Raw genomic sequence first — 13,152 nt, forward strand, 5'->3', positions numbered from 1 at the left:
CTATAAACATTTGGAAATAGAAATACTTCATTCCACATGTGGTTATGAACCATATGGACTACATGTAGGCTGAGAATATAATACACGAAGGTCTCTATTTCTTCCTCCTACTTTGTAAAATGGTGAGGAATTCAATGGGATCACAAGAAACATGAAATGAAAGCTTAAAGAACTTTCATTCATTCATTTAGCAAGGAGTTTTTCCTTTTCCACCAAAAGTATTTAAAATCTGCACAAAAGTCTATAGCCGTCTTTAGCTGCAACACCTCTAGTGTTAGAGGTATGGATTCCTACAAAAGCACTCAGAGTAAGCAAGGCATGCAAAATGATGACCGAGGTGGCAAGACGAGACATAAAGAGCCTGAGACCATCCAAGGTGACCTTGAGGAAACAACTCTCTGTTTAGTGTCCTCAGCAAATGAAGGACGGACGGGCTGATAACTTGAGAGCCTCCTTCTCACTCCAGCACTCAATGGATGACAACAGAAATCACTGTCCATAGTTATCCCAGAACAACAGGGGAGGCTGGTGCTCTGGGTCCTCCCAGGGGCATGAACTTTTCTAAATTTCTCTCTTGCTTTTAGCTGCTTTGAATGTATAGCATTTATCACTGTATAATATTTGAGTGCTTTGAAAGTTGCTAGGCAACTTTGAATGAACGCAAGGCCTATTTATTTATTAAAAGACTGTATCTCTTCAGAATGTCAAACACAATCCATGGTTAAGCTTCTAAGTTCAAGTTTCCACTTTGAACTTCTTTTAGAGACAAATGGGGGAAATCAAGAAGCAGATAGAAGGAAAACAACACATGATTAAAAATTAGCCAAGGCAAGCCTGCACAGATATTTATCCATCTCTTGAATTTTAGGCAGTTAAGTTACCTTTAAGAAATTATGATAAATCTGCTGTCTTCAAGACCAGGGAATGCTTGGTCCTTCACGAGTTTTTAACATGTTCCCTTGATGCTTTCATCATCAATATCCAGAACCATAAAGCCAGTGAGATGTGGGAACACAACAGAACAAAATAACATCTAACACGTATTTCTGACTTTTGCCAGGTACTTTCCTAAGCTTTTTACATGTATTAACCCATTTAATCTTCACAGCAATTCTCAGGTAAGTACTGTTACTATTCTTGCTTCATGGATGAGGAGATCAAGGCACAGAGAGGGTAAGTGACAGGGCGAGGATTCAAACTGATATAGTCCACTTTTATGGCTTATGCTTTGTGTCCACAATAATCTAGCCATCTCCTAACAGGACTATTGATTTGTCGTATTCACAGTGATGGGCACCAGAAGCTAGTAACCAAGAGTTTTCATTCAGCATTTAGTCCAAGCACTGGTGGGCCGGAGGCAGGCAGGGCCACATTTATCCCTTAGGCACCCGAGGCCAGGGCCTAAGGCCCACAATACTTTAAGGGGCCCAAGAAAAGTTTTAAATTTCTTTCCAAATCAGAAGAAAAAAAAGAATACTAATCTAGCCTGGTTCCTGTTTGTCTTTATACTGGCATAGCCATAGCTGATGTATTTTTTCAATGTGCCTGGGAATATCCTACGGTGGGCCTGGACAAGGGGTAGAGTTGAGGTAGATGGGTTGTGGCCAAAGCTGCTGCTCAGAAACCCTCTGGAGGCTCCTTGTGTGGGCCCTTCCTCTCCTGTGCAGGCTGGTGCCCAGGCAAGTTGTTGCAGAGCCTACCTTTGGCAGAGTTGCTCTACTCACGCTCAGACCTTCAGATTCTCTTGAAGCACTGCCCTTCACTCCTGCCTTTGTGACCAGGTGGCTGCGGACTCTACCCTCACTTCTCCCATGCGCTGAACTGAGACACGCGTGCTGACGCGTTTCACTGCTGGCCTGTGGGTGCGTTTGGTCTGGTCTGTTCAGTGTTGTATCGAGCCAGAGTTAGTGCTCAATGTCAAAAAGTTGGGGGAGGGGACTTCACATAAAGATGTGGCTTCTTGGCTTCTTTGGAAAGGTCGGAAGGCTTGGTAGCAGCGGCCCACATTGCACAGCTCTGCGCAGCTGGGGTTCACTGCAGGTGTTTGCTTCAGTCCCCTCTTAGCCCTGCCAGGCCCGGTAAACCAGGAAATTTCAACCTTTGCCCTCAGAGATACGTGACAGCTTCCAGTATTAGCTTTCCTCAAAAGTCCTACAGGTTCACAGAGAAGGAAGAAAGCTGTGCAAATTAGCCAATAATAAAGGGATTCCAGGCTTTAGCTGGTGGGAAGACTGGGAGGGTCCTGGAGCCTCTGCCTCCCATGTCAGGTAAGGCCTCTACCTACTGTCACTATGAGCCAGTCTCCTCCCCAACCTTCCCTTGGATGGTGTAACCACAGAGGCAGGCTCTCCAGGAATAAAGGGAAGAGGAAAGGCAAAGTTAATGATTTGCCACCCAACACCTCCCGTCTACCTACATACCCACCCTTCCCTTCCAGTGCCTCATCTTGCTGAAATCAGGTGAAATATGATTTGAGTACAGAATTCTTGCATCTCTTATTTTTAACTTAATTATGATTATTATGAGTTTGCAAGATAGGACTTCAAAGACCCTGGCAGGTGCTAACTTCAAAGACCACACATAAAATATTGTCCAGGCAGTTCAATTCCGTTGGGCAATGCTCGGCAAGGCCATCAGGCACTCAAAGGTGAAATGATTTCTACTTGAGTTTCTTGTTAGAAACCTTGTTACTTAACAATGAGATTTTAGGGGCACCTGGGTGGCTCTGTGGGTTAAGCCTCTGCCTCTGGCTCAGCTCATGATCTCAGGGTAAGATTTTATTTATGTATTTGAGAGAGAGTGAAGGTGAGAGAGATCACCTAGGGAGAGGGAGAAGGAGACTGTCCACTGAGCAGGGAGCCTGATGCAGGACTCGATTGCACCACTGTGGGATCATGATCTGAGCCAAAGGCAGTCGCTTAACCAACAGAACCATCCAGGCATCCCTAAACTTTGCCTAAGTTTTAATTTGCCATGTTAACTTTCTGTGTGGGAAAAAATATTGCCGTTGTCCAGCCTTTCACATTGGTATTGAGGACTGAAGGAATTATCTTCTCACTGTTATAAAGCTCTTCAGCCCTGTTAACATTATCTACTAGAAGTCCAGATAGGTGTGTACAGTTTTTAGATTTGGTTCAGTCACATTGATAGCATTTCCCTAGAAAATTTATAGTTACATATACTCAGTGCTTAACATAAATATGGGAGCTATATGATTACTTACCTGTTGCTGAATATAGGGGATGAAAAAAATAAAATTTTTGTGATCATGCTGCGAAGCTCCCCTTCCTTCATATTATGAGGAAGATGACCTTGCCTTGAATGGCCCCTTTTGGCAGCAGAAAAAGGATGGCTTCATTGATACAATTTGATCATTTTGTTTTTCTTACCCATTTCAGGGCCCCAAAACCCATAACTTTTTCTTTGCTAGTATTTATTGTCCACATATAAAATATGGCATATATATGTATATATATATATATATATGGCATTCAAATGATGTAAAGAATGTAGAAGACATGGTTCACACCCTCAATGAACTTAGTCTAACGTGGAGGGGGGCTAGGACTAGAGAATAAAGTTATGGGCCTTATATATTGCTGTATAGTAAGTGGTAAGTTGGAGATATATTTATGACTTAGTGTGCCAGCTTTTCAAGAGAGGAGGAGATCTTTTTTGGGATGGGTTACTCAGAATAGGCTAAAGTGGTCATAGGCTGGGCTTCAAGGCTTGAGAGTGAAGACCAAGAGTATATGGCATGATGAGTGGTGGTCACTAGAGTTGAGAAGATGGGAACAGAGAGATACAGGAAGATGAAGCTCAGGGCAGACTGAGGCAGGAATGGAGGTGGGGTGTGCTAAGGAGCTGCTGCTTTATCCTATAGGTACGTTAAGCTATTTTTATGCAAGGGAGGAAGAGACAGGATGAAAGCAAAGCTCTAGGAAGACTAATCTAGAAGCTTAGAGTAAAGTGATTAGAGCAATAGAAGCTGCTGCAGGAGTTTGGAAGGCCAGTTAGCATGCTCTTCAGTAATCCAGGCATAAAGTGAATGGAGCCTGAATTTGGGTGAGAGATCAGAGAGAAGCAGCAGGAGGGTGATTTCAGAGAATCACCCTTTAGAAAAGATAACCAAATACAGGAAAGGGTGGGAGGAGCAAAAGACACCTGTAGTTCCCAAAGAGCCATTTCTGCCCATTGTCCCACCTGCTCACTTTCTCCAGCCACACAGATGTCCTTGCTGTTCCCTGAACAAGGCCAGCAAAATCCCACATAAGGCCTTTCCATTGCCAGTTTCTCCAACCCGAACCTTCTCCTCCAGGTTATCTACCTGCTTGCTCCCTCACTTTCAGTCCCTATCTTGCCTCTCCACACATTTATTTTACCTTTGTAGTTTAGAAAATTGGAATTTTCAGCCAATACATAAAACATGACAATATTACTCTCCCCCAAAGTTCCTGTAGGTTCACAGAAATTCCTAAAATGTACCTGTGTTAGAAAGGCCTTCTCTGACTACTCTGTCCCTCCCTTTCCCCTTACTCTATTTAATTTTTCTTACTATGTTTCCTCATCTAATAATATATTATGTGTTTAGCCATTTGTTTGGTTATTTTCTATTTGTTTGCTTGTTTGTTAGTAAAATGTGAGGGCAGATAGACAAGGACTATCCCTCATTTTTACCTCTGCCCTTCACACAGTGCCTGGCCCGTAGTTAAGTTCTCAATAAAGATTTGTTAATTAAATCAATGAAGTAGAAAGTTCATAAAAGAGGGTTATTTGAGGAGATGAAGAAAAGGAAGATGATGTGTTAGCTTTAAGCATGGATCAGCTTAGTAGGAAAAACACTTTAGATGGTGATTGGTGGGATTTCATGGCTAGGGACCCAGCTTGGCACTCTGTAGGTTTACTTTCTTTCTAAGGATCAGAGCCACATTTTCCTGCAGAGTGCCTCTCTCTGGGTAGTTAGCTCGGTGTTTTCCACCTCACTGTAGGAATCCAGTTTCCCTCCACGTGACTAACTTCTTCCCCTGGAAGAGAGGGGGTAGAGAACAGCTTTGGAATAGGGGGATTTACTCAGAAGGTGTTGAGTCTCCAGGAGGACATCCTAGAAACCGTATTTTGTCCCTTGTGTGTCCATCAAATAAATGTCTGATGCTTCCTAGAAACTCGAAATCTGTTTATTGGGATGATCTACTACAAACTTTTTGAAATATATTTGATGTAACCCATAATAATCCAAATGAGACCCAAAACAAAACAAGGCACACCTGTAGCTCATTTGTTTCTACTGTTTCAATTGCTCCAATTCCCACTTTTGCCAGGAGCAGATTAGGATCACCTGCCAAACTGACTTATGATTTAATGAAGCATCTCATGTACATTCATTTGGTTCTCCAAAATAATCCCGTGAAGAAAACACACTTCTCCTTTTCAAATGCAGTTCAGTCTTTTCTTAATACAAAACACTTTCTAACATTACTACTGACTCTATTGAAATGGATGAACACATTATAAAGCACTTTATCTTTATTGCTGCTGAAAGTGATCCATAAAGAGCATGATTGCCAGCTGCGTATCCCAGGCACATGATTTCATTACTGGGCCCTTATGGAGCCATCAGTCCCATAGATGGTCCTCTCTGCTTGACAGACCAGCCATTGAATTCTAAACTTGACTTAATCTCAAGTGCCATCTTCAGGTCACCAGAGGTCACCCCAGCCTGAATCCAGTAGATGCTACCAGAAACCTGGGGTGCCTGGACTGTTCTTAGAGTCTGCTCAAGAAGCCTGTCACGCTTTTGATAACCCAAAGTCACAGCTTCTGATCAAAGGGTCCCTCTTGGATGAAGCTGACCTACGTGTCCGTGGACTGTCCATAAACATTCTTAACAGGTGGCAACCCTAATTTTAATTCTCTAGCCATGTTCATGTCCAGAGTGAGGGCCAGCCGCCATTCAAAAGTGGGGTGGTAAGGAGCTTAATACTGTTCTGGCATTTGTGTGTGGGCTGGGGGTGATCCAGTTTCTCTGGGTATCTTTAAATATCACTTAACCTCCCAACCAGAGATTAGTCTCAACTAGGAGGAGTGTGGGTGGTTAAAAAAATTCTCTTGCCAGCACGAAAATATATACCAGCTTCACAACTGGCTATGAATTTCTGTGGAATCCCGGGAATTTCGAGGTAACCATGTCCAGATCTCTCACTTCACAGATGAGGGATGAGAACTGCCATTTATCAAGACCTCTTGAGTACCTAGTGCAGTTTCAGTTGGCTGAGGAGGAAACTGATGATACCTTTGTCTGAGCACACACACAGAACATCGCAGTCCGGAAGGAAAAGAGTTTTGATTAAAGGACAGAGGATGAAAAGAGGAGCAGCCACGGGGCAGGACAGAGGTGACTGGGTTTGCTGGAAGGTGGAGGGAGGGTGACAGAAAGAGGGAGGTTGCCTAGGATACAGCAAACACATTTCTGTACCTCAGCGGAAGATACTGGAAGTACAATGCCTGAGCCAATTCCAGGGCTGCCTTTGCCGCAATACTCTGGGTTGCTAATGTCTACTTTCAAGGTAAGTTTGTTTGATTGGAAGCTGTAGAAGTGTGTTCCAGAAGGCTACAAGGAGTGAAAATGTTTTATTATTATCATTAATTATTACTATAATGACGATAATAGTCACCACATCTCAAAAGATACGTGCTAACAACTGCCATGGGCATAATGTATCTTATATAAATTAATTTTTACAGCAACCTTGGAGGCTGGTATTCTTGTCCTTATTTTAGAGATGACATTTTTTGGCCAGGTTGTCACAGCAAATGGCAGATCTGGGATTTGAATCCAGGTTGTCTGGCTCCAAATTTAAGTGACGGAATTTCAAACGTGTAATCTCTACTCAAAACAAATAGATTCAATGTCCTCATCCCCCCATTTTTATGCTAAGTCAGTGCGGAGTCCAGTAGCACTGAGCATAACAGCTTTGGAAGAAACCACTAGCAATGAGATAAGCTGCCCATTCGCTTATTCTGAATTCATGGACTCAAATACCTTCTTTGTGCTTGTCAGCCTTTCATATTCCTGGTATACTCACCCTTGATTCCAGATGTCCAGCCACAATTTATGAGCTCTAATTAAATAGGATCCCTTCTCCTTATTGTATCCTTCAGACAGAGTCCCATCACACAAAACAAAACAAAAACACTTCTCTTTGATCTAATTTTGGCATTTTTGCTCTTATTAGTTAAAAACTAGTCCTCTTTAAAATAGGATACAGAGTGCCTTTAAAAGTCCACCAAGAAGAAACATCGAGTTGGGCAATACTGGGGTAAAGAAACAAATCTTGGGAATTGGCAAAAAGAGGAGGAACAAGGAATGCCAAAAAACTTGGCAGGCAGGTTTTACCTGTGTGAGGGCATGTGCTCATCTGAAATCCGGGAAATCCTCCAGATTCATTCCTGTGACTTATGTGACAATGGGCATTCTTCGAAAGAGGAGTAAGCCATCTAACTTCGGCAGGAATTCCTCGTCAGAGAGAGCCTGTGAGGAAAGAGAGCAGGCTGCTGTTGGGGTTTGTGGATGCACCGGGCAAAAAGAGCTGGCTGTGAGTGGAGGTGTGCGGCGACAGGGATCTTTGGGCCACAGAGGGGAGAGGAAGCACAGAGGAAACATCCAGGACTTTATCAACGTTGTTGTGCTGCCAGGGGCTGCCTTGGAGGCCAGTTCACTGGAGCTCCAGGTTTGCCAAATTTCGAGAGACCAGAGCTCACTCCTCCTCTTCCTCACTACCATGGCCCCTAGGAAAGGTCCAGCTGTCCTTCAGGGGCAGATCCTCTCAGCCCTGGAGGATCATGACTCTGCACTTCTCACGGAACAGGTCGTGTGTTTGCTTATGTGTATCTATTTATTTATATATCTTCTTTATCACTCCTCATTTCCTGGAGAAAACCCGGCTGTCTTGGTATGTAACTGGAAAGTGTATGAGGGGGAGAATGTGGCTGTTGATAGTCATCTACGACCTAGAACATATTACTAAGTTCATTTGGATTTTTGTTTCTTTGTGCATAGTGAATCTCATAGGTAAATACAGAAATAGTATACCCTTCATTGAGCAACGTCACATCACCCTTGTATCTAGATGAGAGTCTTTCTTTCACCTTATGGCTCATTCTCTCGTTATGAACAACCTTTTCTAACAGGACTTTCAAAGAATCACAGAATGTTACAGCCAAAAGGGAGATAATGAATGAAAAAAAGAACTTTTCCACTATGAAGTTCCATTCGCGTTGGTGGTATAGTGGTGAGCATAGCTGCCTTCCACTATGAAGTTCCATTCAAGCACAAAAGTCCTTACAAATGCTTACGTTGGGGGAAGAGATATCCAAATCCCCATGTTGCATTTGGAGTCTGTTTTCTGTTTGTTCTGTTCTCAGTAGGGAGAACAGCTCATTACTGTCCTGGGCAAGAGCCTTTTATATACTTGAAAACCACTGCTGGCGAACCCTGTAACCCTCTCGCCTCTGAGCGGAATTACCTTGGTTCCTTTCACCTTCCCTGATCTTTATTTCTCAGACCTCTCACCTCTTCGGTGGCTTTCTGTGAATCAACTCCAGTTTCTCACTCTCCTGCATTAACTGCAGACCTGAGAAACGGTCTGCCCGGGTTCGCGTGCCCAGGGAGATGGGAACGGAGGCGGGCAGGGCCAGCCGAATTTGTTAGTGGACAACCACCATGGAAAATGGGGGGAGCAGTAGGCAGTCTTTACGTAAGTCAGAAATCAGACTTTTCCCTACCATGTCGTCTTCATTTCAGAGTTCTCCAAACAATGGCACATACAGACATCAGCGAAGCATTTCCTCACAAAGCATTTAACAAGGCTTTGCTATTGGCCCAGTTCTTCCACCGGCATCCAGAACACTGCCTTGTTAAATGTTTTGTCCCCATAAGCTAGACATACATTTTAACTAGTTACTGGCAACTTCAAATGAAGAGTTCTCACCTACATATGACCTAGATTTTCAGCTTCTTTCAAATTCTGAAGTGAGGGGGATCTGAGGCTTCTATGTCAGGCCTGGGGCCGTGTGTTAGAGCTGAGTGGCAGTGGCCCCAGATAAGTGGGGGAACTGCCTCCAGTTTCCCTAAATCCTCTCTGGCCTGTTGTTATGGGTGGAATTGTGTCTCCCTAAATTCCTATTTTGAAGCTCTAACCCCAATGTGACTATATGCAGAGACAGGGCCGTTAAGAAAGCAGTTAGGATGGGCACCTGGGTGGCTCAGTAGGTTAAGTGTCTGTGTCTGCTTTCAGCTCAGGTCATACATGATCCCAGAGTCCCGGAACCAAGCCCCATGTCGGGCTCTCTGCTCAGCAGGGAGTCTGCTTCTGCTTCTCCCTCACCGTCTCTCCTCTTTCTCAAATAAATAAAATCTTTTTTAAAAAAGCAAGCAAGCAAGCAAGCAAGCAGTTAGGACCCATGTCCTTAGCAGAAGGGACACCAGAGAGCGCTCTCTCTCTCTCTCTCTCACTCTCACCATATGTCTACAGAAGAAAAGGAAAGACACCTACACAGGGAGAAGGTGGCAGATATCTGTAAACCCAAAGAGAGCTCGCACTGGAAACCAGTCCTGATGGGAACTCCATCTTGGACTCCCAGCCCCTAGAACTGTAAGAAAGGAAGTTTCTGTTGTTTAAGTCCTCCATCTGTGGTGTTCTGTTACAGAAGCCCAAGGAGACTGATACTCACATGTATGTCCCTTTGTGCCTAGCTTCTGCCGGCATTTGAAGTTGAGATCCCCGCTCTCTGTGAGAAAATATCCAGTTCTGATATTTTGTCTACGGGTAGAGAAAGTTAAATGGAGAGATAATGTGTAAGACAGTACATAACCTAAGAGATGTACAAACTGATACCAAGGACAGAATTGTCAATGGCTGGGATGGAGGGGGAGAATAGAGAAGTCTCCACTGTGGGGAGACAGCACGTCAGAAGGCTTTTGAGAGATTAGGGGGATTTCAGCAAATGGTGACGGCACAGGGTTAGCAGCACAGAGGAGCAGCCATGGGAGTGGAGGATATATCACTAGATTTGACTACAGCTCAGGGTCCACTGCAGGTGGGGGAGGTGTGGTAGGAAATAAGGCCAGAAAAGGAGGGGAGAGTGAGATCATGAGCCCTGAAAGCCATGCCAGAGGGTTTGGTTCAACTTTGGAATGAATGAGGTGTACCTGAGGGAATGGAGGAAGGAACTGAGTGGATGAAAGTCATGGTTTAATTAATTAATTCAGAAAATATTTATTGGAAACATCCAAAGTGCCAGGTACTGTAAATGTAGTTGTGGACAAGACAGAACTAAGTCTCTGCCCTCAGGGAGCTGACAAATAAGCAATCAGATATATAACATAATGTCATAATGCTGTAAGAAAAATAAAGCAGTGTAAGGAGGAGTAAGAGGTAGAGTGTAACATGGGGATGCCCATGGTCAGGGAAAGCATGATATTTGGGCAAAACCCTGAATGAGGTGAGAGCTTGAATCATGTGGGTATTGGAGAATATAATTCTAGACAGAGAGAACAGTAAGTACAAAGGCCCTTAGGCAGCAGCACAGTTATGTTCCTGGAAAAACATATAGGCCAGTCTGGCTGGAGTAAGCAATGAGAAGAATAATGGGTTAAGGCTGTAGGAATCAAGCATCAGCTCTTTTTTTAGGAAGGAAACTCCAGTGCAGTGTGATGGATAGATAGAGGACGAGCACTGGAGCAGGGAGACCCCTAGGAGCCCATAGGAATGAAGAGGACCTACACCAGGGTGGGACAATTGACTTGGAACTGTAGAGTCATACATAGTCTAGGAGGAGGGCATCTTTTGGACCAGCACACAAATGAAATCTCCAAACAGGATTGGCCTCGGGAAAGACCGGGCTTTTGGGACAGGATGAGATGGGGTACCTTCCTCCCAATCTCTGGATCAATCGTGTACAATGATAGGTATCAGAGGAGGAGGAGAACCAAAAGTTCTGTATCTATAACTGTTCCAAAGAAGTGTGAAGACAGAGATAGGGTTCATCTGTTTCCACAGCTCAGAAGCCTAGGCATTCTCCACGGGGCATCAGGGAGTATGTGGCTGTTTTTCTCCTATAAAGTACAACACTATCATTAACACTATAGACTCCTGGCAAACGTGGTTTGGCGTAGCCCGAGAATGAAATGGCTTGTTTTAATACAGGAAGGAAAATAAAAAGAGTTGAAAGGCAATACAGAGGGAGGGGTTGAGGCAGGCCAGAATGTGGGTTGGCCGGCATAGCGGTAGTTTCTCTTTGGCTTTTTTTTTTTTTAAATCTTTTCCTTCATTTATTTATTTATTTATTTATTTATTTATCTATTTATTTATTTATTTAGCTTTTGTGAGGAGAAGGTAAATAGTCCTCTGAGAACCATATAAAGCTCTGCTTCCGGATTGCAGTGGCCAGGGAGCGTGGTCATCACCTTTGGCATTCTTCTCTAATTTTTTACCCTTGGTGTTTTTCCTTTTCCTTGCTTGGCTGGGAGAATTATGAGCTCCTTAGGAAAGAATGCTGTACTTTCTCTGTTGGCCCTGCTGTGGGGCAAACGTTCAAAAAATGTTAACTGTAAATATCTGTGGTAAGAGCGCCCTCCTCTGGTATACCCTATTTGTCTTCAGCTGCCATTTCCCTGACAATACTGCCTTTTAGTCTTAATTATCTTTTTCACAAAATTGGCAGAGGAAAAAAGCAAAAGGTGTTATTGGGGATAAATCAATTTCAACCAATGTTTCTAGAACTTTCTTCCACAGTCCTAATCCTTAATTGACCATGGTCTATGAATCATCTGACCCAATTTTTCTTTGGAATTTATACTTAGCCTTTTATTAATTTGGAAAAAAGGTAAAAATGGCAGCAAATCAAAGCATTGAAGAGGTGTTGATACAATTCATTTGATCGCTTTTCTGCCTCTGTTCCTTTTATTTACTGAGGGACAAGCATTCTCTAAGGACCTTCGGGATCCTAAATGAGTAAGATACCGTCCTTGCCTTTGCTGAGTTTGGTGGTGGGAAAGATGGATGAATAAACACAAAATTACAATATAATTTGGCCACCAGATGGCCAAAAACTGAGGTGTGAAGAATAAAGTGAGTGGTCACAGGGGGATATGAATTAATTTCTTTGATTATTCAAACCCAAAGGTGAAAAAAATGAATGAAAAAAAATGAACTTATTTCTCCTGACAATCACATTTCTTTGTGAACTAGACCTCAAAATTCTATAAACAAATCATGAGAGGCTTAATATATTTTCTATGTTACTAATCTCACAAAGAGATTCTGGATCTGGAAGGAATATATCCATATATGCTCAGTCTTCTCTTAACTATTTCTTCTATGTTCAACAAAAAAATAAATAAAATCTTTAAAAAAAATTTTTTTTCCTTTTATAACTTGAACATTTGGAGAGACTCTACATCTCTAGCTTCAACAAATTACATATTGCTTTTAATTGCAGAATACCAGTGTACAATGAAAAAGGTTGCATGTGGGTTTTTATAGGAAGCATAGTTTCGATAGAAACTCTTTTCCTCCATATAAATGGTGAGTTATATTTACTGAGACCCTTCAAAATTCATTCTTTACAGAGGAGAGGCTTGCCCCCTTCCTGATCTTCTGTGACATTTATCTATTGGTTCTAACCCACGATCTTATATATATGGAGCTCTCAATGTTACCAAGGTCCCAATGACCTTTACCCTTTTATTTTGTTTTATTTGGAAAATGTATTAATTTAGTTTTCTTAGTTTTTTCTATGCCCCAAATCTTCTGCACAAGAAAAGCTTTAATTAAAACTGGGAGAAAGAGTTGGATGATGGGTAGAAAGAAAGAGAATATATTGGTGAATTACATTAGTCCTCCATATCTATCTCTTGGCTATGAAAGCAAATGAAATGTAATAGTGATATGATGATAATGGTGACAGGAAAATCATTACGGTGATAAGAAACATAATGGTGATATTTTGGGCTATACTTCTCACCAGGCATGGATGGAGTCATTTGTTATTTTATTTCTATTTATTTTGCTATTTAAAATATTTATTTGTAACCACTTCAGATTCTTTTTTGTATTTGCATAACCTTGGTCATCTTTTTCATTTCTTTCTCAA

The sequence above is a fragment of the Mustela erminea genome, chromosome 1, assembly GCF_009829155.1.
Source record: "Mustela erminea isolate mMusErm1 chromosome 1, mMusErm1.Pri, whole genome shotgun sequence".
Classification (NCBI taxonomy): Eukaryota; Metazoa; Chordata; class Mammalia; order Carnivora; family Mustelidae; genus Mustela; species Mustela erminea.